The sequence below is a fragment of the Mus musculus genome, chromosome 7 (assembly GCF_000001635.26).
Source record: "Mus musculus strain C57BL/6J chromosome 7, GRCm38.p6 C57BL/6J".
NCBI lineage: Eukaryota > Metazoa > Chordata > Mammalia > Rodentia > Muridae > Mus > Mus musculus.
This window is the reverse complement of record NC_000073.6, coordinates 144,350,836-144,375,746: the sequence shown is the minus strand read 5'-3', so window position 1 is coordinate 144,375,746 and position 24,911 is coordinate 144,350,836. Positions and strand designations below refer to the sequence as shown.

Sequence of the window (24,911 nt, the reverse complement as noted above, 5' to 3'; positions counted from 1 at the left end):
GGTCTAAAATAAACCCCAGTTGCATCACCACGTGGACTAGTGCTGGAGGATGGCTCTGCAGCAGCTGAGGGGCAGCTGCATAGCCCAGGGGCTGTCACCAGAGGGTTAAGAGCTGAGCCACCCCCTCCTGAGAACCTCCTGAAGGCATGCTGGTGCTTTTTATGGTGGTGATGGCCCAGGCCACTGCATGTAAACCCTTTATCCAGGATACAGGCATGGCATGGGCATGGCGCTGCAGGCTTGTAACAGTGCAACAGAGGTAGAGACGGTGGATCTAGATGTAGGGACTGTGGTGTATATAGATGGAAGGGGAGTAACTCATGGGGCTGGAGGGCTGGGGTAGAACTGGCTCAACCCTCTTCCCTTTCTTGGAGCTCCAAGGGACCAGGATTCTAGGGCCATGGTTTAAAAATGCTTATATCTGGGAGTAACTGAAGGAGGAACTGCCTGGGGCCCAATGGACATCAGTCCTCAGATTCCCCAAGCCTGATGTTTGAGCGGAGATGCTCTAAGTATCTGTGTGTGATTCAGAAACTGGAGGGAGTAGCTCAGCTCCTGAGGACAACTCTTGACCTGGTGATGACAGCCCCTGGGCTATGCAGCTGCCCCTCTTGGGGAGTTATAGCATAGACCAGTCTTCCCCCAACTAACTAACTAACTCTCTCTCTCTCTCTCTCTCTCTCTCTCTCTCTCTCTCTCTCTCTCTCTTGGTGTTGTCCCTTAGAAGTAGCTTTGAAACAGTCTCTCACTGGTCTGAAACTCACCAACTAGACGAGTCTGGCTGGCTAGTGAGCCCCAGGGATCCACCTGTCTGTATCTCTGTTGCACTGTTACAAGCCTGCAGTGCCATGCCCTGCGTTATATGTGGGTACCTAAGATTGGACTCAGGTTCTCATGCTTGCCAAGCAAAGCACTTTACTGGGATAATCTCCCCAGCTCTCTAGAGGCCCTGTAAGGGAACACTTTCTCCGTGGGCTTCATGCTGGGAGGGCAGGTGAGAGATTTCCATTTGCCAGACTGTTCCCACAGCTGGACCTGCAGAGACCAGGGCCACCCCACACACTCCACCATCTGGCTTGTGTCTAGAAAACTTGGGGCAGGAGCCCAATAGTGAGTCAATGGTGGGATGGACTGGGGATTAGAGAGCCTCTTACTTGGAACTGAGGTCTGAAGGTGCCCAAGCAAGGTGTTACCTCTGGGTTCCAAAAGGCCTTCCATGGACATGACCAACTGGAATCCACATGGAGAGCTCCCCTGGGAGTGAACACCTTCTTAGGCTGTGTCTTCAAGTCACCTCTATGATGATGTGACCTTCTGTTGACAGGAAATAGAGTGTTTCTGCCATCTATACTAGTACCTGGAGCCCCTGTCTCAGCACTACCACAGAGGGGAGACCTCAGTTGACCTTGGAAGCAAATGTCACCAGGGACCCTGAGCACCTGTCAGAGTTTCTGCCTGAAAAGTCTCTGGACCAACCCAGGAATCAACAGTGATGTCTCAGCCCCAGGAGCCAGGGCTCTGTGTCAGTCTGTTTTGAAAACCTGTGTCTGTATAATAGAAGAAAGGCCAATGCCCAGTGTGAGAGCCAGGCAGGCAGAGGCTGGTAGGTTCTGGATGAATGGGAGCACATGGGTGTACCTTGGATTGGAATCCCTCATCACACAGCTGGCCACTTTCTACCTGAGAAAGGACAGAATCAGCTCCAGAAACCACTGACTATGCATCTCTGTCCTTGTAACCTGGCCATTGATATCACCCGTGGTATTTCATATTTACAATACGCCCTAGGTCTCTGGTTAGGCCTCTAGCAATGGCACCTTTGGCACTTCAGCCTTTGCTCATATGGACACTGGGATATATGGAGGTGAGTCCTCATTTATGTAGGTGAGCCAGGTTGCCCTATGTGCTTGCTCTCCTGTAGTGACTGCTTCAGAGGCTAGGACAGAGCTGAGAGTCCTGGCCTCTGGGCCTCAGCTTCCTCCACAGAGCTGGCAAATTATAATGTCAACCCCTCAAGAGTGCTGGGATAATGAGACAGGGGACACAGGACCCCTGGGCACGGAACCTACTATGCTATTGAGTTTGTTCATACCAAGTCTGTGTCTACAAGAGCTCCTGGTGACACCACAGGGGTGACACCTGCTGAATCTGCACAATCAAGTCCTGCTCTGACACCCACTGCAGAGTTCCCAAGACCCTTCAGGTTCAAAGGGCTTGGGCCTATAGGCTCTCATAGCTTACAAATCCCCCACTATTCTTCTTCACAAGACTTGAGACGGCACTCCCCATGTGATAACAGAAACAGCACCTGGCAATGCCCATGACAAAGCCCAGGGTTTGCATGTCCCCTCTGGGTGCCACGAACCCAGGCGCTTCCCCGGCCCTGCTTCAGAGTTCTTGCTGTGGCTGTGAAGGTTGTCTAGGTCCAAATGGAGACTCAGCGGCAAATGCTAAATCTGCGAGAGACTGGGGAATGCTCACTTCTTGTTCCTGGTGCCAAGGGCTATTGCAGCCTCCCAGAGCTACAGCCTTGCACACTTCAGTGAGCAGTGCGCTCAGCAGCTGCGTACCCCGTCTTGGGCAGATGGAGTTTTACAGATTCTTGACACCAAAGGTTATTGCTTTTGAAATAACTTGTGTATTCTTCTGAGTCTCTGACTCCCTGTCCACACCTGTAGTTTACTGCATCTTTAAGGTTCTATGGTGGGACTTCACTTCTAATTAAACAAGTCTCTGCTCTCATTTAGGCTGGCCTGGACATCCATGGCTAAATCCCAGGCTGGTCATGATTGATGACATCTCTAGGCGGCTGAGTAGGGGTGGGTAGGAGACTCCAACATTTTGATTTTATGGAGGGCCTTCCCCTAAAACATCTTATAAACAGACTACACAGGAAAATACCTTGGGTGTTGGTTCTATGCCAAGAAGTGGGGACAAAGAAGAATCTTATTTTTGGTCATAGAATCATTGTCTCCCACCCAGATGCCCAGCCTTGTTCTGTAGGCCTTCCTTACGGACCAGACCCTGGGGCTGGAGAGGTGGCTTAGTAGTGAAGAGAGCACACTTTTCTTCTAGAGGACCCGAGTTTGCTTCCCAGGATCTTGGTCAACTGGCTCACAACCACTTGTAACTCCAGCTCTAGGGGTCCTGATGCCTCCACTTACATGGACATAAACAGTCACACATGCACACACACATGTGCATGCACACACATACACAAACGCCACCACTACCATCAAAGTAAAATATAATTAAATACATATTACAAAAAAAAGAACTAGACCCTTTTGCTTTCTGCCCTTCATACTGGGGTTTCCCGACTCTGTGAAGTCCTTGCTGCCTGTCTGCCAGCTGGGCTGAGTCAGACCCTTGGAGGTCCCTGGAAGTGTGCTCTGCTGGTCTGTGCAGCAGCTGGGTAGCCTAGGCTTACCCCAGGTCTGGTCTTGTAGTGTGGGGTCCATTATTTCATTGCTGCCCCTGAGATTCTGCCAACTCTGGAAGGTCCTGGGCACAATCTTGTATATCTATTCCTGCGCTTGCCCGGGTAGGATGGAGAGTTTGCCTACATACCTGAGGCCCGGCACAGGCATGGTTGATTGTTTCTCATCACTATGAATAGAACAGTAGGGGGAGGGGGCTTATCTAGCTCACAGCTTTGAAAGCATCAGTCAATACACGTGGCCTGTGGAGCTGAGGTTGGAAGATGTTGGAAGCTTAGCTGTGTGGGATCTTGTCCTGAGGGCACCCTTCCCTTAATTTCAGGTAGAGCAGGCCTCTCCTTACAATGCTAATATTCTTAACAATTAACAATCGATCTCTTCCAGCACAAGCCTTGGCTGTGACATTGCATTTACAGCTCTTCTTTCTCTTTACACTATATTTTGTGTTTCTTTTTGCCTAATCTGCTTTTTTTTTTCTCACCATAGACCGTGTAAGTGTTATCAGTAACAACCATATTATGCATTCAATGTCACCTTATTGTGAAATTTCCTCTTCCAAAGAAAGTAGTCCATTACTTTAGAAGCTAGCCTCAAGCAAGTTCTTAGGACAAGGGTGGAAAACAGTCACATTCTTTGCCCAGACCTCACACAAATAACTTCTAACCCAGCCTCTTCCTGCCTGAGAGCCCAGTCTGTATTTCTCTCATGGCTGCCACCTTCTGGAGTGGTGTCTCCCACCTTTGTGTATGCATGCCAGATGCTTGGAGCACCCCTTTCTTACTCCTGGGACTGCTCTGCCCCAGACAGGGGACTTTCTTTTGGAGACTGTCCCTTCTTGTTCTCCTCCCCCCTTCCCTGCTCTCAGGTAGCATCTCTGGTGGGAGCATCTGGGACTGTGTAGAGGCTGGCTGACAGCCTGTGCTCTGCCAGGGTCTGCACATCTCCTGATGTTCCCAGATGTTCAAAAACAGAAGTTGAGGTACAGTTCCCTCTGTCCCCATGGTCAGACCTCTGGGGCAGCTGACTGGTACCTGGGCTGCAACCTCATTTTAGGGTCACAGCATTCTGTGGTGCTTGAAAAGTGTCTCTCAGATGAGTGTACCTGAATCTCTGCTACCTGAAAGATGAAGATAGGGGATTGCAAATTCAAGGTCATCTCACAACAAAAACCAAAAACATGCCAAACCAAAAACAACAACAACAACAACAACAACAACAACAACAACAACACACTCAAAATAACAACCTCAGAAATGGGCACCCATGGGCCTTGAACCTGTGACAGTTCATTGTTGATGTAATGTAATTAAGTCAAAGTAAGTTAGGGAAGACAACCTCACTAATCTCATTTCTGGTGACCATTAGACTCCAGACGAGGCTCAGGCTCACACTATAATACCTGTCTGTGACAGGCTCTCCATCTTATGGATAATAACAAGCTACTGTTTGTGAATCTCGACTCAACTATGGACTCTGTAGATGACAGTATCTTGCTACAATCTCAGAAAGATGGATGTGCCTGGTATACTCTCACTCAATTCTACAATAACATTTGTCCTCTTGTGGATGTCCATAGGAATGGGGCTACGGGCTGTGGATGTAGCTCAATGGTAAAGCAGTTGCCCAGTATATACAAGGCCCAGCGTGGGAGATGGAGGCTGTTGCTCCTCTCCTCCAAGGAGATGGGACATCATCTATCAAGGGTGGCCTCAATGACTTGGCCAAGTGATCTTTGCCTTCTGCTGTGCTCTGGCTATCAAGGCAGCACGGTAAGGCAGGCAGGAGCTGTTCCTCCTCACTCCGGATCTGAAGGTTGAACAGGATGTAACCTGTCAATGCTAGTGGCCAGAGAGTCTTGGGACCTTTGTCCCCGAGCCGTGGCTCCTTCATTGGGAATCCTCAGGGAAAGAGGGAGCAGTTCTGCTTTGGAGGTCTTTCTGGAATTCCCCAGGAAGCTGTGGCTCTGGGCAATGGCAGTTGGCCAGGGAGAGTCAACACCAGCACACGTAGGCCACAGAATCTGCAGCCTGCATGTTACTGTCAAGATGTGATGGTTCATCTTTAACTGCGTCTTGACTCAGCCTAGGATCGCCTAGAGCAGCGGTTCTCAGTCTGTGGTTTGTGATCCCTTGATTTTGGTAGTCAATCGACCCTTGCACAGGGGCCACATATCAGATATCTTGCACGTCAGATATTTACATAGCAGCAAAATTACAGTCATAAGGTAGCAATGAAAATAACTGTATGGTTGGGGGTCACCACAACATGAGACACTTTATTAAAGGATGGCAGCCTCAGGAAGGTTAAGAACCCTGGTTTAGAGAGTCTTGAGGGATTGTCTAGATCAGCCTGCCTTGCATGTCTGCGGAGATTCTCCTGATTGTTGGTCATTTTGGGAAGGCCCAGTCACTGTGGGTAGCACCATTTCTTAGGCAGGGCCCTGATGAAGGAGGAGAAGGCAAGCAAGCCTGTCTGCCTGCACTGAGTTCTCTCTGTTTCACTACAGATGTGCTGTGACCGGAGGCTTTACCCTCCTGCCACCGTGACGTCTCTGCTGTGACAGACTGCAACCAGGAGGTGTGAGCCAGATAAGCCCTCTCTCCTCCAAGATGCTTTCGTCCAATTTGTTTAAATCCCAGAAACAGAAATGAAGCTAGGACACACGACAAGGCCTCTCGGAGCAGCCGAGGAGACACAGAGAACTGAGCCCCTTCGTTCAAACAGCTCTGGCACAAATGTCAACCAGCGTCTGAGGAGTGCTCAGGAGGCATGCTCAAGACTGACCTGACAACAGGTCCACAAGCCCCCAGATATCCTTAAATCACACTGCAAACAGCCCTGAGGATGAGGACATGGGGTGGCTTCTGTTACTGGCTCTCATGCCCATCCTTAGCTTGGGTCCTTGGGCAAAAACTCCTCTTGCTTGGGGGTGAGCAGTCAGCCCTGGGGCAATAGCAACAGACATAGACACTGAGGGCTTTAGTTCGCTCATGGTCAACAGCTCATGGGGGTTGTGACTAGCTGGTCCCTCAGTTACAACTGCAGTGGACTGACTGGTGTGTCTGGAGCTCTGACAGCACTGTGCTTCAAGCATGGACCGACAGGAACCCAGGTGAGTCCATCTGAAGCAGATGGGGGTGGAGTGCAAATGACCCCAAGAGACAGTCCCCTCACCAAACCTGTGCTGGTCACCTTCCCATCCCACAATCTTTCTTCTGGTACAGACACAGTTTTGTTTGAAGAGGGTGGGTGAAACAACACTTGCTAGGTGACTAACCAAGTTGGTCACTAGCTGCACAGAGGGCTTCTGGGAGGAGGTAGCAAGCTGAAAAAGGAGGGGCTAGATTGCTTGCCAGGGTAGAGACATCAGGACCACAAGCTGACACTAAAAAGCAAGCAGCAGCTGGCCTTTCCGGATACAGGGACATGACAGAGCACAGGCATTTTGAACTCTGCATAGGCCAAACTCTGGAGGCACCCTCCCAAAGAGTTCACACAACCCGAGGTATCACCAGGCTCCCATCTCCCCTCTTGCAGCAAGTTCAGACTGTGGCCAACCATCCAGCCCATGGAGATTTATGGCTCCATTTGGCGTCTCTGTGTTCCACCTTATCGCAAACCACTTATCAAGTGCTCCAGCTCAGACAACAGCAAAGAATTAATCCCCTCTCTAAGGGATGAGACGCCTCATTTCCGAGGCTCTGATCTGTGGGCTTTCATCTTCGAAGGCCATTTGTCACCTCCCACCCACACCTGCACAGTGAAGGCTGGCTAGAGACAAGCCACAGGCTACTTAAGGCAGTCACAAGGACTTATAGCTTGTTAGTTAGACCCACAGCCTGTGGTCTGGGTATGGGGCCCCAGGCTAACAACCCCACTCTGGAGGGCTAAGGAAGTAGCATGAATCCAGCCTGCACTATATAGCAAGCCCTGCCTAAGAAACCAAGCGAACAGGGCTGGAGGTTAAGCACTTGCTCTTGCAGAGGACCCAGGTTCAGTTTCTAGCAGCCCACCTTAGACAGTTCTGAGGGACCCAACACCCACTTCTGACCTTCAAGGGCACATATAGATATTTGGGCACACAGAGAGACAAGCAGGTGCACACATAGACGAGGAGGCACATGCACATTCAATAATAAAATATTAAAAAAGCAAGCAAGCAAGCAAGCAAGCAAGCAAACAAACAAACAAACCTAACAGAAGTCTGTGGCCTGAAGATCTGTTCTTATGCAGCTTTCTAAAACATTCTAGAATCATCTGTCTTTTGTGTCCTTTGTTTGGGAGATGGATCTTGCCATGTACCTCTAAGTGAGAACTTGGAAGTTGGAAGTGAGAACAGTTCATTTTAACTAAGACTTTTATGTGTATGGAGTGGGGCATTTTGGATTTGTGGACAAATTGCTGAGGAAGAGTCAAGTCCCCACCTCTGGCTCCCCTCCTACTCCAAGGAGTCTTATATTGCTAATGTCTTTTCCTAATGTGGGACACATGTGGCTTTTAAGAAACTAACAGGGAAACATTTTATTTACCAAGTATCAATTCACAACATGGCTCAGTCTGGGTGCTCAGCCTCTGGGCTGCAGCAAAGGTCACATGTCCCATGTCCACCATCACACTACCACAGGTATGCTGTCACCCTGGCCACATGTCCTCTGCCTCACCCACAATCACTGACCCCTGCATGTCTCCACCATTTTGCCTTCTCCAGAGTGTCACAGAGCTGGAATCACACTGCATGCTGCCTTTCCAGTCTCCCTTCTTTTGCTTGGCCATATTCACAGTTTTTCTGTCTTCTGTGGCTCCACAGCTCATTTCACATTGCTGCCCATTGATTCTCCACTGTCTGGAGATGTGGCCTGTCTGCCCATCCCCCACAGGACTTGATGCTTGCATCTGGCTTTGGGCATTTCTGATCAGAGCTGCTGTATGCATCCAGACAGCTTGGTCTTAATTTTCCAAAGCCATGGCAACCTGTGTCTTGACATCACTGCTGTGACTTGGGCCCTGGTGGCTTCCATGCTTCACATGCTCACACTCACTGCACAGCAGTGTTGCATGGAAGGGCTCCTCTGCTCATTCACATGTGCATCAGCTTCTTGGAGCCCAGTCTAGAAGCTTGCCCTATTCTAGATGCCAGAGTCCAAGCCATCACCTGGCCTCGATACAAATTAGGCAAAATGAAGGTAAGTAAACATAACATACAGTGAGTTCCCAAGGAGAGCGCAAGCCCAGGCTGCTCACCCAGAAATCTAAAAGGAGGACTAAGATGACAGAGTTTCCCCAAGTCACCATCTTTCTTTCTTTTAAAAAAAGATTACCACCCCCCTATGTCTTTGTGTGTATGCATGTGGGTGTAGTCCCTTCAGGGCCCAGAAGGGGGCGTCTAACCCCTGAAACTAGAAGTATGGGTGGCTGTGAGCCACCTGAGGTGTATACTGTGAAGAGAAGCAAGCACTCTCATTGGCTGAGCTATTTCTCCAACTCTTTACCTTCTACCCCTTTATAGAAGTTTCCAGAATCATGCTTTGGAGAAGTAGTGAGAGAAAGAGCTATGATGAGATAGGAGGCCCTGGAACATCCCATGGTTAGCTTTGCTGCTGAAGCTGAGAGGTGAATGTGGGATGGTAGCCTGGGGAGGCTGGCAGGGCAGGAGGGTGGCAGTGAAGTATGGCGGGCAGGGATAGGGCTGCAGTGCTCTGGGTTCCAGGAGCGGCTCTCTAGCATTCTGGAGCTCCCAAGGCAGCAGAGGCCACCCTTGACCCCACAGCCAGGCTCTATGCTGCCATAGTTCCCAGGGGACCGATCTGGGGCCTGAGTCACTGCTGCTGTTTGGACATGCTCCCCTTTAAAAGGACAGCCTTTGGCAAATGTATTAAGCAGCAGTTGAGCATAAATGCCACCAGGAGCTCCACCATCCATCTTTTCAGCACACAAATGCCACCAGGAGCTGGGGGAGGAGGGGAAACTGCAGAAGGGGCCCTAGGCCCACTCTCCCCAGCTGGCACATGGCAAGGTGCCAGTGATCCACCCAGGAGGTCTGGCTCTCCTGAGGATTCTGAAACAGATACGTCTTATTCACCCAGGTCCCCAGGCTGCAGGCTTACTGGGACTCACTCAGCACCCACCCTCCAGGAAGGTGGAAGCACTTGCCCATGTGGAAGCAGAAAGTTGGGGGTTCATCAACTTTGTAACACATGATGGTAGTAACATCTGTAGGGGTGCTCAAAGAGAAGGAGGAGTTGGCTTCCTCCCTGGTTAGAACCAGCCTGCCTGGGTTCAAATTCCAAGTTTGCTACACCTCAGCTGGGCAGTCTTAGACAGAGTTACTTTCTCCATGCCACAGTCTCTGCATCTGTCACACAGGGACATGATCCATGTCCCCCCCACCACCAAAAGCTAGGTATCTGAAGCTTTGCAGGGAGGTAGAACTCAGCATACACCTGGGCCCTGCCTCTTCATGGTCCAAGGTTCTGCACAGCTATGTTCTATGCTCAGTACCATGTAAGCCCACTCAACATAGGCTGTGTACTGCTATCCCTTGTGGGTGGTACATGACCAACTGCAAATGGGCTCTGAACTCAGGCAACACACCCGCCTCTTTAAAGGCTTTCATCTAACAGGCTGGTTTTAGAATAGTTTTAGGTATACAGAAAAATCATGGAGGAAGTCCAGACTTCCCATGTGCCATGGTTTGAAAGTGAAATGTTGCCCACTGGCTCAGGTGTTTGGATGCTTGGCCTCCAACTGGAGGTGCTGTTCTGGAAAGTTCTAGAACCTTTAGGAAGTAGAGCCTAGCTGGAGGATGTATGTGGCTTGGAGTGGGTCTTGAGGTTTTAAACCCCACTTCTTGTCCAGTTTCTCCTTCCTGACTGTGGACACAACATGACTGCTCCTCCTGCCTTCCCTGTCCTGATGGACTGTATTCCCCCAAGCTGTGAGCCAGAATAAACCACTCTTCCCTTAAATTGCTTTTGTTAGGCATGTTGTCATGGCAACAAGAAAAGAAATACATCAAGACACATCTCTTTCTCTCTTCAGTGTGGAAAGTAGCGGAGTAGCACACACTCCTGTACTTTGCCCTTTCCCCTGAAGCCCTTGATGTTAAATATCACCTTTCTGAAGGTGGCATGGTACAGCTCTCCCCTGCAAGGGGCTTCCTGGAAACTTGCCCTCTGGGAAGTTGGGGCAGCTCAGGGTTTGCATCCACGTAGGCAGAGGTGGAAGACATGGTCACAGGGTGCACAGTGGTCGGAGGACACGGGCACGTTGTGTTCCTGTAGCAATGGCACTGTTGCCTTCTTCAGGGTTTGTGTGTCTACATGACTTCCTGTCTAGCCCAGCAACTCTGCACAAATTGGTGAAGATGACTCTGATAATAAGCAAGGGCTTAAAAACCAAATTTCCTTCTCTTTTCCCACCTTGGGCCTATGTGTAGAGTGGACCAAAATTCACAGTATCATAGGCCCCAAGTAAACTGTAATTTAATATCAGAGCACTTCATGGCCATCAATAGAAATTTAAAGATATGTCTATAGTATTTCCAAAAAAACAATAAGCAGAGATAAATCTGACAAAAGTTGCAAGATTTAGACACCAAATCCAAGAAGGCATGGCTGAGAGGAGTGGATGGGACCCAGGAATGAGAGCACCTCTGTCCCCCAAGGTGCAGAAGGCAGTTCAAAGCTGTCTAGTTATAGTGTGGTCATATCCAGACAGATTACAGAGTGAATATGTTTCCAATCAAAGGGCCACATGGCTTTGGTTTAAAAAAAATGACAAGCTGATCATAAAATTCATATTGAAATGAAAAAAGTACAACCAGACACAGTAAATGCTTGAAAGAACAGAGCTGCTGGGCTACCCCCAACCCAGTCCAGGACAGGTTACAAAGATGTGGTGACCATGGGTAGGGAGGTGGAAAGGACCTTGAAGGGAAAATCATGGGGGAGGGAAAAACATGATCAAAATATATTGTAGGGAAGTTTTTCTTTTCAATAAAAAACATCAAAATGAAACAAAAACAGAAGGCCAAAATGTTCAAAGATGTCCTGTGAGATAGACAGATGGATGGATGGATAGACAGATGGAGGAATGGATGTATGGGGGACTAAAGCAGAGAAGAGAAAGACATTCTTGCACACAAGTGTGAGCAACCCTGACAAAGCACACAGTGGGCTGACCTGCAGGATGGCCCACCCTCACTCCACTGCTACTAATTTGCATTTTTCTTGAGCACCAACTTCCTGTTTCATCATTTCCCACTGAGATGCTTATTTGTTAATTTTTACACATTTGTGTGGTGTGCTGGGTATGTATGCATGGGGACCCCAAGCGTGATGTCAGTGGTGATGTCATTGTGTTTTCTGCCCTTTCACAGAGCTGGCCCCTCACCATTATAAAATGACCTTTATCCTATCAGTTTGTGCCCTCTACTCTGGAGTCCACCTTCATGATAATATAGATAATTTTCTTTGGAGTAATGTCAATGTGGTATATAATTTCTCCCCATCTGAATATACTTGTGTCTTTATAATTAAAATACTTTGAGGACAAGTGTTTAACCCCAAAACCCTGCCTTTGAGTTGGGTATTTGTATCATTTATATTTAGTGTAATTATTGATCTGAATAGTTTTGTGGGGTTTTTTTTGTTTTTTGTTTTGTTTGTTTGTTTGTTTTTGTGGGATGCTGAGGATCAAACCCAGGACTTTTGTGTACCTTGCTACTGAGCCATGCTTGTGCCCCCTGATTGCTTTATATTTTTCTCATGTATATTTTGTGTCCCGATCCTCTATTCTTATGCTTTTTGTTTTTTGAAAAAGATTCTAGCTATGTAGCCAGGGCAGCCTTCAATTTAGACATCCTCCTGCTACAGCTATTTGAGTGCTAGATACCAGAAAACCAGCTCACCAGGATAAAACCTTCTTATGATCCATCTTGTTTCTTCCATCAGCCTGTGAACTCCAGTGTTTGTTATTTTAGCTGTTGTCATTCACTTCCAACATCTGCACTGCCCTCTGTTCATGTTTTCCTGATGCCCTGCCACATCACAGGGGATCTTAATGGGCAGTTCTTCCTCTTTCAGTCTTCATTACTATATAATCACCTTTCCATATCCTTGTCTCATCATCCCAGATACTGTGTACAGTGTATATGGCCGTAATCCCAACTCCCAGGAAGCTGAGGCAGAAGGATTACAAATTGGAGGCTAACCTGAGCTATACAGTCAGCTTTTGCCTCAAAAAGGTCAAAATCAATAAGTGAATAAATAAATCTAGTTGACATTTGAACAGGTTTAAATTTCATTTTCATTACATTTTATTTGTATATATGTGCATTTAATGTGTGTGTGTGTAGATGGAGGTGGTTCTCTCCATTTACCATAGGGGTTCCAGGGATTGAGGTCACATCATTAGGCTGAGCAGAAGGTGCCTGACCCACTGAGCCACCCCGTCTGCCTTGAAGAGATTTAAATAACCAGAAAATATTTCCTGCATTTGTCCCTGCATGGGTTTCCATGTACAGTTGTTTCTTGTTACCCAGGAGGTGCCCAATATTATGGTCTTCTGGGATGAATTGGCCAAGCTTTTTGTGTTTGTGCCATGTCTCTTTATTTTACTCTCTTTTTATAAAATGTCATTTTCTGTCTCACAATGGAAAGCTGTCTCTCCACTTCCTGCTCCCTGTGTCCTTTCCCGCCATACATCCACCCTTGGCCTGACTCTTCTCTTTTGTATATAAAATGCTCTTTAGAAAAATTATTTTTAGTTAGTGTATATGTGTGTGCCTGTGTGTGGTTTTGCATCCTTCAGTGCCTGTGGAGGCCGGAAGAGGGCATCAGATCTCCAAGAGCTGGGGTCCTGGGTGGCTGTGAGCCACTGGGCAAATGGTAGCGTGGGTTCTGGGAACTGAACTCAGAAGCTGCAAGAGCAGCACACATTTAGCCGCTGAGCCCCCTCACCACCTCAAGGTGCTTTTTCATCTGGAGCAATTAGGAAGCTGGGTGCTCCGGTGTTTCTGTAGTTTTCCTTCTCTTAAACATGTCCTGAGTTTGGGGATCACAGGCTGCTTGAATCTGTGAATTCACAGTTTACTTCAAGTTGGGAAATTTCACATAATTATTTCTTCAACTCTGTGTTCTGACTTCCACACATCAGTTCCTCCTCTCTCAAGACTCTGCTGGCATCTGTCAGGTGCCAGGGTCTCATGGCTCAGAAGACCATTCTTCAAAGGGGGGGGTTATGGGGGGAGGCTACAGCAAGTCTTCCTCTGCTTCGTTTAAGATGGCTTCTTTCACACAGCTGCCTTGCCACGTCCATCACTTTTCTTCCACAATGTCCCATCCTCTAGTAAGCCTGTCTTGGGCATTTTATTTATTTTTATTAAATGTGCATGAGTGTTTGCTGCATGTGTTTAGCTTTACTACATGTATGCAGTACCCACAGAGGCTAGAAGAGGACATTGGATCCCCTGGAACTGGAGTCCCAGAGGGTTGTGAGCCACCATGCAGGTGCTGGAAACTGAATGCGGTCCTCTGGAAGAGCAGCTGGTGCCTGTACCTGCTGAGCCATCTCTCCAGTGTCTAATCCTGAGTATTCTTTACCTCAGAGAGTACAGTTTCCATCTCTGAAATTCTGACTTGATTAAATTTTAATTATGACAAAATACACAAAACATTTCAAGATGTACGTTTCTCTGAATTTTCAGGTTTTTTTTTTTTTTTTTTTTGAGAATCTAGACAACCTTTTCTTGTTTTCTTTTTCTTCCTTCCTTCCGACAAGGTCTCGCTATATAGATCAGTCTAGCCTAGAACTCCCTATGTAGACTAGGCTGGCCAGGAACTCACAGAGATCTATCTGCCTCTGCCTCTTTTGTTCTAAAATTAAAGGCATGGCCTATCATATTGGGCAACTTCTTCCTTTTCACCGTCTAGGCTGTTTTTCACCGTCTAGGCTTTTCTTAAACTTTCTACATAGCTGAGGATGGCCTTGAACTTCATGCTGGAATTACAAGTGCACTCACCATGCAGTTTATGCTGTGATACACACTAGATTCGGAGCTTCGTCTGTTAGGCAAGCTTGAGGTCTCTTTTTACTTGTTTTTACAAAACTTTTTATTTTGAGACAGTGTCTCCCTAAGCTGCCCAGGCTGGTCTTGAACTTGCAAAGCCCCCGCTATAGCTTCACTGGTACTCGGGATTACAGGACTGTGGCACCAGGGCTGGCTTTACCTAACTCTTTGGCTATGGGGAATATAGTTACGAAGACTATTTCAAAGCCTCTGTCTGCAATTGGGACATCTGTGTAGATTGAAGTTGCTTGTGGTTAACTGAGCCTCTTTTTCTCATGGGCCATGTCTCCTTGCTTATGGTTAACTGAGCCTCCTTTTCTCACAGGTCATGTCTCCTTTCGTCATGACCTGACGCAAGACCTCATCTCCTGAGCTGGGACTCCCAAGAGAGTGTGAGATATTGTGGATTTTGTCTAGCTGGCAACTGACAACTTCTATCTTCTTATGAATGTTCTTGAGTTTCTCCTGAGTGCTTTATTTAAAAATGTGTTAGGGGGATAAAAATCTCTGCCAGTCACAGGCTGACCCTCCTTCATGTTTCAGGCCTTCTAAGAACCCCACAAGCATTGAGCAGTCTGAGGTCTGGTGGAGACAGAGGCACACCGCTCAGTGACATACCACTCGGTGGCACACTGCTTGGTACTGCATGAGTGGGGTACAATCTCTCATCTTTGGGTTAACACTCTATCCAGCTTCTAGAAATTTCTTCTCCCCTACGTTCTAGTCACTCAGCTGACCCTTGGGAACTCTGCAGTTCTCCAGGGCCTCTTTGGCTGACATGTTCCCCCTGGTTCTCCTCACACACTTGAACTGCCTTGGTCTCTCCAGACCCTCAGTTCCTGCTCTGTAGCTTGGTTCCTTCCCATGCGTGGGACCATCTCCTCACATACTACTGCAGCAAAGCACAGAACCCATGCTGGCTTCCTGTATCTCATCCCTCAAGAACTGCTGTCCTTTGTCACCTGACAGCCCATCTGAGATTCCCTTCACCATGTCTCCTTTAAAGCTGAGTGTCTAGATGCTTCATAGGGAACGGTGACTCCTAATCTGTATCTCTACATGTAGAAATAGATGTGTCTTTGAGTATCGTAAGTTTCTTGTTTTGCTTTTCTTTAGAGAGAAGGTCTCTCTATGTAGCTCTGGCTAGCCTGGAACCACTATGCAGATCAGGCTGGCCTGAACACACTGGGATCTGCCTCCCCAGTGCTGAGATTAAAGGTGTGTGCTACTGTACTGGCTTGTTTTGTGTCAACTTGACACAAGCTGGAGTTATCACAGAGAAAGGAGCTTCAGGTGAGGAAATGCCTCCATGAGATCCAGTTGTAAGGTATTTTCTCAATTAGTGATCAAGGGGGAGGGCCCCTTGTGGGTAGTACTATCTCTGGGCTGGTAGTCTTGGCTTCTATAAGAAAGCATGCTAAGCAAGCCAGGGGAAGCAAGCCAGTAAGTAACATCCCTCCATGGCCTCTGCATCAGCTCCTGCTTCCTGACCTGCTTTAGTTCCAGTCCTGACTTCCTTTGGTGATGAACAGCAACATGAAAGTGTAAGCTGAATAAACTCTTTCCTCTCCAACTTGCTTCTTGGTCATAATGTTTTGTGCAGGAGTAGAAACCCTGACGAAGACAGCTACCATGCCCACTTCTTGTTGGGACATAAGCAAAGATAAGGTGGCGGGGGGGGGGGGGCACCACTCTGCCTTACCTGAAGCTTCCCTAACTGGGTTTGCAGCATCTCGATCAATAAAGCAGATCATACTACTGCCTTAAATAATTTCTATTGGACACATCACGAGCTGGCCCAGTTTGATGTCACAGTGAGTAATGAGTGCCTCAGCCCTCCCCACACAGTGAACATTTAGCCCCTTCAGATCCCAAGGCCATGGTAACCATCAGACCCAGCTCACCCTGGAGTGGCTCCACAGCCTGGTTTCCAGATTAATTCTAGCACACCTGCCTGACTCAATCTGAGGTTCATTATTATAATAGACAGACAGGCCCGGGTGAGCAATGAGCTTGAAAAAAGCTCCTGCTGTTCCAAAGTTCAGAACAGCCTCCCAGCCTCCCCTCCAGATAGGATGGTTCTATTGCTGGGCAGCTAGGCCAACTTACAGACTCTCACCAGACCCGATCTGTCATGGCGGTTAACGAGCAATCCATTTAGACCCCTTCAAAACTGCTTAGCGATCTCTTCCTCTCTATTTCCTGTTCCAGACCTTTAGAGGTGTCGATCTGAATAATTGATGTGCACAGGACCGCCCTGAGCCATTGAACTCCATCATTAATCACCTAGGCAGGAAGCAGGAAGCAGGAAGCAGGAGGGCTCTCTGTCAGTGGCACATTTGCCAAACAAGATCAGAGAGACCTCCTGGTGGCTCTGATCATCCCTTGGGTCCTCAGATGTGCCCCTCTCTGTCACAGATGGCAAAATGGTCTAGAACGCTCTCTGAGACACCTCTAAGTGCCATTGCTATCATCAGAGATAGGTGGCCTCCCACCTTAAGTCAAAAACACTTGGCTCTAACCTGTGGGAGCTGGTCTGCAGAGCTTGTGGCAGGGGAGACTGCCATGTCCTTACGTGGGATCCAAGATCATCTGAAGACCTCCTAACTCCTGGTCTCTCAGAGCGTCACTGTTTGAAGTCAGGGTGTTTCAGGAGGTTCATATGCTAAAATGAGGCCAGTAGGTTATTCCTTGTTCCTGCTGTCTTTGTAAGAGCACACTGGGGCACAGACACACAGAGAACATGCACATGAGGACACAGGAAGGAGATGCATCTGCAAGCCAAGGAGTAGAACCTTGGAAGGAGCCAGGTCTATCACTTGGACCTCCCACCTCCAGGACAGGGATGATGGATGCCTGCCTGGCCTTTGGTGACTTGTCATAGCTTCAGTGGCTTGAGCTGAAACAGGTGCTGTTTGGAGGGAGGGCAGGGCCTGTATAACCCGGGTACTTCATATTGACTGGCCTGCTTGATCCAACAGTAAACAGATGGGCACCAAGTGAGGAAGAGTGGAGCTCCAAGAAGCTGGGGTTCCTTAGTTGAAACAGTATGTGAATGAGACAAAAGTCTGTCTTTTCCTCAGAGCTGTGCATCCCACCGGCACCCCACCACCTCTACGGAGGAGCTGCTAAACCTCTGGGTAATGGATGCTCCTGCCTCCTGTTCTCAGCAGCACCCTCTGTGGTCACCTGCCCATCTCTCCCTAGGTCAATGATGTGTTCTCTTCAGAGTGGGCAGTCATGGACTGGGTGGAGAAAGCTGGGTGGATCAGACATGTTCTGCTTGGGTAAAGAGCTGGGTACTGAAGAGAAACCACCAGGCAGAGAGAAGTCTTGGGAGTGGCTCAAATCACTGACACTATGACAAGGCACCAACAGCCAGGCAGTATCAAAGGCAGGCATCCAGACTCGGGCAACAGAGGCAGCTCAAGGCATGATCAGGGTGCATAGAGCTGGCTCATGGGCTCTGGAGTCAGTGAAGGTCAGCCACCTGCCTGGTCCTCAGCTTCAGCCATGCACTGTGGGTGCTATTTCTTCCTCTTGACTTTGGGGCAACAGCAGGAGGATATTTTGAGATCTCTCTTAACACAGCCTGAATCCTACCTGATCCTAAGACCAGGTAGTCCTGGACTCCAACTCCCTTCCTTCTAGACTGTATGACATAGAACTCTGGGGCCACTTGATAGGTTTCTGGATTCCCTGATGACAAGTGACTAGACCTGTTGCTGCCTGGCAGGAGACACCTGGCTCCAGGAATAGCACAGCTAGGGTCCCATGTCTAGGAATGCTAGGAGGATGTCTTAGTTACTTTTTGTTGTTGTTGTTGTTGTTGCTGTGATACAAAACTGTGATGAAGGCACTTACAGGAGAGTTTACTTTGGCTGATGGCTCTAGACTCTGTCATTGGCAGCAAGTGGCAGCTAGAAGAGGAAGCTGGGAGCGCACATCTTTGCCCAAAACCATGAAGCAGAGAAAGTGAACCAAGAGTAAGGTGAAGCCCATCCCTAGTCCTTCAGCAAGACTGCACCTCTCCACTAACCCCTCAAATAGAGCCACCAACTGGGGAACACGTGCCAAATGGCCAAGCTAGAGGGGCCACTTCTCACTCAGCCCACCACAGAGGAGGTGCACACAGAGTTAGATATGAGTGAAGGAGGGTCATTTCCACCCTGTGTGTTGGGTGGACAATGGGGCTACCCAGGAGGAACAGAACCCCAAAGGGGAAGAACGGATGGCAGTACCACCTGACCAGGCTGGCTTCTCTTTTGTTCATTTTCTAAGAAAGAAGTCCAAACATCTCCATCTTTTTGGCGGAGGGCCCCAGCACCTTAGGCAAACCATGACCTTATATGCCAACTGAACACAAGTGGCCACCTGACCCAGCAGGATGACCAGCACATCAGGGTAGGGAGGAAAGATGTAGCCAGGCAGGTGCTGAGCCTGGACCAGAGGCCGTAAAGGGGAGGGCAGGAGGAGGGCAAGGGCAAGAGTTCAGGCCTAGTGAGAGTGGGCACTGAGGAGGGGCTGTGGGTAACTTTTCTGTGTTGCCTAGGTCATGTGCTGCAACCTACCTGAAGGAGATGGTGTTGGGAGGCAGAGCCTATGGGAAGAGAGTTGATCACTGGCATAGAGACCTCCTGACAGGACTGAAGCCCTTATGAAAGAGGGCTCTGGGCAGCTGCCTTCTACCTCATCCCCTATAGGCCCTGCAGTCTTTAGAAACCCAGACTCATAGACCTCCAGATCCAGAACCCTGAGAAGAAATGCCTGTTGCTCTTTGGTCCCAGGATTGAGCTCATATGGGGGGGAAGGGGAGAGGACAAGGAAAGAATGAGAGTGAAGAAATTAAGAGGGAACCCCTCTCTTTGTAAAGTCCCAACAGGTGCCAACAGATGGGCAGATGCCAGGCATCGTGGCCACATGGGAGATGCACATGGTAGCCACAGGGCCCAACTGTCTCTCATCATAATCCAAAGGAATAAAGGGGGAAAGTGGGGACCCCTGTGTGTGTGTGTGTGTGTGTGTGTGTGTGTGTGTGTGTGTGTGTGTAGCTCAGCTCAGGGCAGGGAGCTAGGAATGCAGATGAAGATGATAAGGCTGGCTTGGAGGTACCTTGGTAAGGTTTCTTCACCAAATGATCATACTGTGAGACACCCCACCCCACCCCACACACACACACTACTGTTCCCAACAGGAATATTTCTTTGAAATGAAGTGTCTGTATAGGGCAAATACATCAACATTCACAGCCTTCAGAAACTAAATCATCAGTAAGGGTATGGGTGGACACATGGTTGAGCAAGTTGTGATGTCACTCATGGGTAAGAAGGATTAGTACTGATTTTCAAAGATCTTGGAATAGTGGTGTGGACTACAAGAAGGCACTGCTGTGGGTAACACTTCTACTCATGGAAAAGTTTTCAAGTCACATGCCTGATTTTGCTGTAGCTGGGGATAGGAGAAAGGGAGGTGAGGTTGGCCCTCCTCCATTGCAGAGGATTGTCATCTGTCATTCGTTAGACCTTGACCTGGTTGGTGCCTTGCCAATCACATAGATGTTGATGTTCATAAAGCTTCACACTGAAAGTTTGAAGTGTTTACTGTGTGCTGATGTGATATCTCAGTGAGACTCTTGGGAAACCCAATGTCTTCCCATCACAGGGCTCCAAGGAACAAGCCACCTCTCTCTCTCTGTCTCTCTGTCTCTGTCTCTGTATATTTGTGTGTTGGGGATGATGGCATTCTATATGGAGGAAAAGGTACTGGGACAAACACAGGATAATGACTTCCCAGATTGCCCCTGAAATATTGCCTGGATCGAGATTCAGGTTGGGCACAGTGCCTGAGTCACTGCTTCTTGTTGTTTGTCTTTGGGGTGAGGGGGCAGGATGGGTGAGGTGACTGATCTCTGAGCCCTACACTTGATGGCGCATCTGGGAGGGGCCACCTTTATATTCTGAGTCTGTTGTGGTTTGAGTAAGAATGACGCCCAGAGATCCATATATTTGAATGTTTGGTCATCAGGGAGTGGCACTACTTGAGAGGGATTAGTCAGTGTGGCCTTATTGAAGGAAGTGTGTCACTTAGGATGTACTTTGGGGTTTCAAAAACCCAAATCAATTCCAGTGACTCTGGATCTTCCTGCTGCCTGCAGATCCAGATATAGAACTTTCAGCTACTTCTCCAGCACCATGTCAGCCTGCATGCCACCATGCTCCCTGCCATGACAATAATGGACGAAACCTCTGAAACTGTAAGCCAGCCTCAGTTAAATTCTCTCTTTTATAGGAGTTGCCATGGTCATGGCATCTCTTCACATCAACAGACCACTGACTAAAAGTCTATAGTACACCTCCCATTCTGAAGATTAGGGGGCATAGCTGTCACTCTGGTAAAAGTAGGGGACCTGAGTGATACTGTACCCTCAGTTTTATCCCTCCCCTCCCAGAGGGATATCACATAGTACAATTCCCACCCTTCTTGCCCAAAGCTCTACACAAGCCTCTCATTTCACATAGACTATTCTAATGGGTGCCTAGTCTTCTAGCTGTGGCTGAGGTAGGATGAGGTGGTGATGGAGAACTCAGCCATTCTTCTACCATCTGTAATCTCACAGTGCCTAGAGCTCACAGTGGCCTCTTCTGTTGGGAGCCGCCCCCACATTCGCCGTCACAAGATGGCGCTGACATCCTGTGTTCTAAGTGGTAAACAAATAATCTGCGCATGTGCCAAGGGTATTACGACTACTTGTACTCTACCTTTCCCGTAAACGTCAGCTCGGCCATGGGCTGCAGCCAATCAGGGAGTGATGCGTCCTAGGCGAAATATAACTCTCTTAAAAAAGGGGACGGGGTTTCCGCCATTTCTCTCTCGCTGGCATCTCTCTGGCTCTGCGCGCCCTGCGCTCTCTCGCTGCCTAAAGATGTAAACAATAGAGCACGCTCTGCGCTTTGGCGCGCCGGAGCTCTGGCTCCTAAAAATATAGAAGGGGCTTTCGTTTTTGGGGCTGGGCGCTGGGCGCTTGCCCTCCTGGCTCCCAAAGATGTAAGCAATAAAGTTTTGCCGCAGAAGATTCTGGTTTGCTGTGTTCTTCCTGGCCGGGCGTGAGAACACGCTAGTAAGAATTGGTGCTGAAACCCGGGACGAGAAATTCCGGGACGAGAAAAAATCCGGGAAGAAAAAACCCGGGAGGAAACTCGGGACGGGAGTTTCACCGGCACAAGGAAGATCCCTCATTCCAGAACCAGAACTGCGGGTCGCGGTAATAAAGGTTCCCGTAAAGCAGACTGTTAAGAAGGATTCAACTGCATGAATTCAGAACTTTTCAGCTGGGGAACGGCGGTAACCCGTAAGTATAGCTTTACGAGGTAAGCCTGGCCTTGAACTTTCTAAGGAAATTCAAGACAGTCTATCAGAAGTAAAGTGGAAAATAGCTTTATAAGATATGTTTGGCCTTGAACTTTCTCTAGTGTTAAAAGCCCTTTTGTTCCTTTTCACATGTTATCAAGTGGTTAAGGCAGGGCAGATTCTGGATGAAGTTCAGGACAATCTATCAGAAGTAAAGCGGGGAGAGAGAATAGGAGCAAAGAGAAAATATGGTACACAAAATAAGTATACAGGCCTTTCCAAGGGTCTTAAACCTGAGGAAAAGTTTAGGTCAGGTAAAAATACCTGGGGAGAGATTAGAAGGAAGGAGAAGGAAAAAGAAAAGAAAAAAGATCAATTAGCGGAGGTCTCTAGGAGAAGGAGCCTATACTCATCACTAGGTGAGCTCAAGGAGCCAGTTCTTAATAGTTCTAAATCAGATGAAAAGGCTATTAGGGCCTGGAAGGCGCTCTCCCGAGCAGGTGAAGCCACTGGACAATAATAACAGAGGCAGGCTCTTGCAGCCTACAAGGTCTTATTGTCCACCCTAGAGTTGTAGATCAAGATTATAAAGGGGAACTTCAGGTTCTCTGTTCTTGTCCTCAAGTTGTCTTTTCTATATCACAAAGAGACAAAATAGCTCAACTAATAATTTTGCCAAGCCTACATGGCTGTTTTTTCTTCCTCTGATATTCCTAGAGCTGCCAGAGGGATTGGTTCTACTGAAAATGATTCTGATTACTTAATAATGCCTTTAGATTGTTGTCAAATTTTATCTACTCACGTAGGGGTAAACCCTCGTGGCGTCAGGCCATTACAGGTCTGACAAATGGATGTCACGCATATTTCCTCCTTTGAGAGAAATCAATATTTATAGGTAGAGATAAGAAGAGATCACCTCCATACCTTAAATGATTTTCAAAAGCTGTTGGGAGATATTAATTGGCTCAGACCTTTTTTAAAGATTCCTTCCGCTGAGTTAAGGCCTTTGTTTGGTATTTTAGAAGGAGATCCTCATATCTCCTCCCCTAGGACTCTTACTCTAGCTGCTAACCAGGCCTTACAAAAAGTGGAAAAAGCCTTACAGAATGCACAATTACAACGTATTGAGGATTCGCAGCCTTTCAGTTTGTGTGTCTTTAAGACAGCACAATTGCCAACTGCAGTTTTGTGGCAGAATGGGCCATTGTTGTGGATCCATCCAAACGTATCCCCAGCTAAAATAATAGATTGGTATCCTGATGCAATTGCACAGCTTGCCCTTAAAGGTCTAAAAGCAGCAATCACCCACTTTGGGCGAAGTCCATATCTTTTAATTGTACCTTATACCGCTGCACAGGTTCAAACCTTGACAGCCACATCTAATGATTGGGCAGTTTTAGTTACCTCCTTTTCAGGAAAAATAGATAACCATTATCCAAAACATCCAATTTTACAGTTTGCCCAAAATCAATCTGTTGTTTTTCCACAAATAACAGTAAGAAACCCACTTAAAAATGGGATTGTGGTATATACTGATGGATCAAAAACTGGCATAGGTGCCTATGTGGCTAATGGTAAAGTGGTATCCAAACAGTATAATGAAATTTCACCTCAAGTGGTAGAATGTTTAGTGGTTTTAGAAGTTTTAAAAACCTTTTTAGAACCCCTTAATATTGTGTCAGATTCCTGTTATGTGGTTAATGCAGTAAATCTTTTAGAAGTGGCTGGAGTGATTAAGCCTTCCAGTAGAGTTGCCAATATTTTTCAGCAGATACAATTAGTTTTGTTATCTAGAAGATCTCCTGTTTATATTACTCATGTTAGAGCCCATTCAGGCCTACCTGGCCCCATGGCTCTGGGAAACGATTTGGCAGATAAGGCCACTAAAGTGGTGGCTGCTGCCCTATCATCCCCGGTAGAGGCTGCAAGAAATTTTCATAACAATTTTCATGTGACGGCTGAAACATTACGCAGTCGTTTCTCCCTGACAAGAAAAGAAGCCCGTGACATTGTTACTCAATGTCAAAGCTGCTGTGAGTTCTTGCCAGTTCCTCATGTGGGAATTAACCCACGCGGTATTCGACCTCTACAGGTCTGGCAAATGGATGTTACACATGTTTCTTCCTTTGGAAAACTTCAATATCTCCATGTGTCCATTGACACATGTTCTGGCATCATGTTTGCTTCTCCGTTAACCGGAGAAAAAGCCTCACATGTGATTCAACATTGCCTTGAGGCATGGAGTGCTTGGGGGAATCCCAGACTCCTTAAGACTGATAATGGACCAGCTTATACGTCTCAAAAATTCCAGCAGTTCTGCTGTCAGATGGATGTTACCCACCTGACTGGACTTCCATACAACCCTCAAGGACAGGGTATTGTTGAGCGTGCGCATCGCACCCTCAAAACCTATCTTATAAAACAGAAGAGGGGAATTGAAGAGATTTTACCCCGAGCACCAAGAGTGTCTGTGTCTATGGCACTCTTTACACTCAATTTTTTAAATATTGATGCTCATGGCCATACTGCGGCTGAACGTCATTGTTCAGAACCAGATAGGCCCAATGAGATGGTTAAATGGAAAAATGTCCTTGATAATAAATGGTATGGCCCGGATCCTATCTTGATAAGATCCAGGGGAGCTGTCTGTGTTTTCCCACAGAATGAAGACAACCCATTTTGGATACCAGAAAGACTCACCCGAAAAATCCAGACTGACCAAGGGAATACTAATGTCCCTCGTCTTGGTGATGTCCAGGGCGTCAATAATAAAGAGAGAGCAGCGTTGGGGGATAATGTCGACATTTCCACTCCCAATGACGGTGATGTATAATGCTCAAGTATTCTCCTGCTTTTTTACCACTAACTAGGAACTGGGTTTAGCCTTGATTCAGACAGCCTTGGCTCTGTCTGGACAGGTCCAGACGACTGACACCATTAACACTTTGTCAGCCTCAGTGACTACAGTCATAGATGAACAGGCCTCAGCTAATGTCAAGATACAGAGAGGTCTCATGCTGGTTAATCAACTCATAGATCTTGTCCAGATACAACTA

At 47.7% G+C, this 24,911-nt stretch overlaps 1 protein-coding gene and 1 long non-coding RNA gene across 31 annotated transcripts in view; one reads left to right on the top strand and one right to left on the bottom strand.

Annotated features, from left to right (window-relative positions):
• Nucleotides 1-10,400, top strand: part of Gm14372 (predicted gene 14372) — a 41,597-nt gene extending 31,197 nt beyond the window's left edge. Inside the window, exon 3 of the long non-coding RNA NR_165255.1 lies at nucleotides 5,947-10,400. This is a non-coding gene — a long non-coding RNA (predicted gene 14372). The remainder of the gene's footprint in view (nucleotides 1-5,946) is intronic.
• Shank2 (SH3 and multiple ankyrin repeat domains 2) overlaps nucleotides 1-24,911 on the bottom strand; it is a 447,967-nt gene that overhangs the window by 50,297 nt on the left and 372,759 nt on the right. The gene's annotated exons all lie outside the window — the stretch shown is intronic.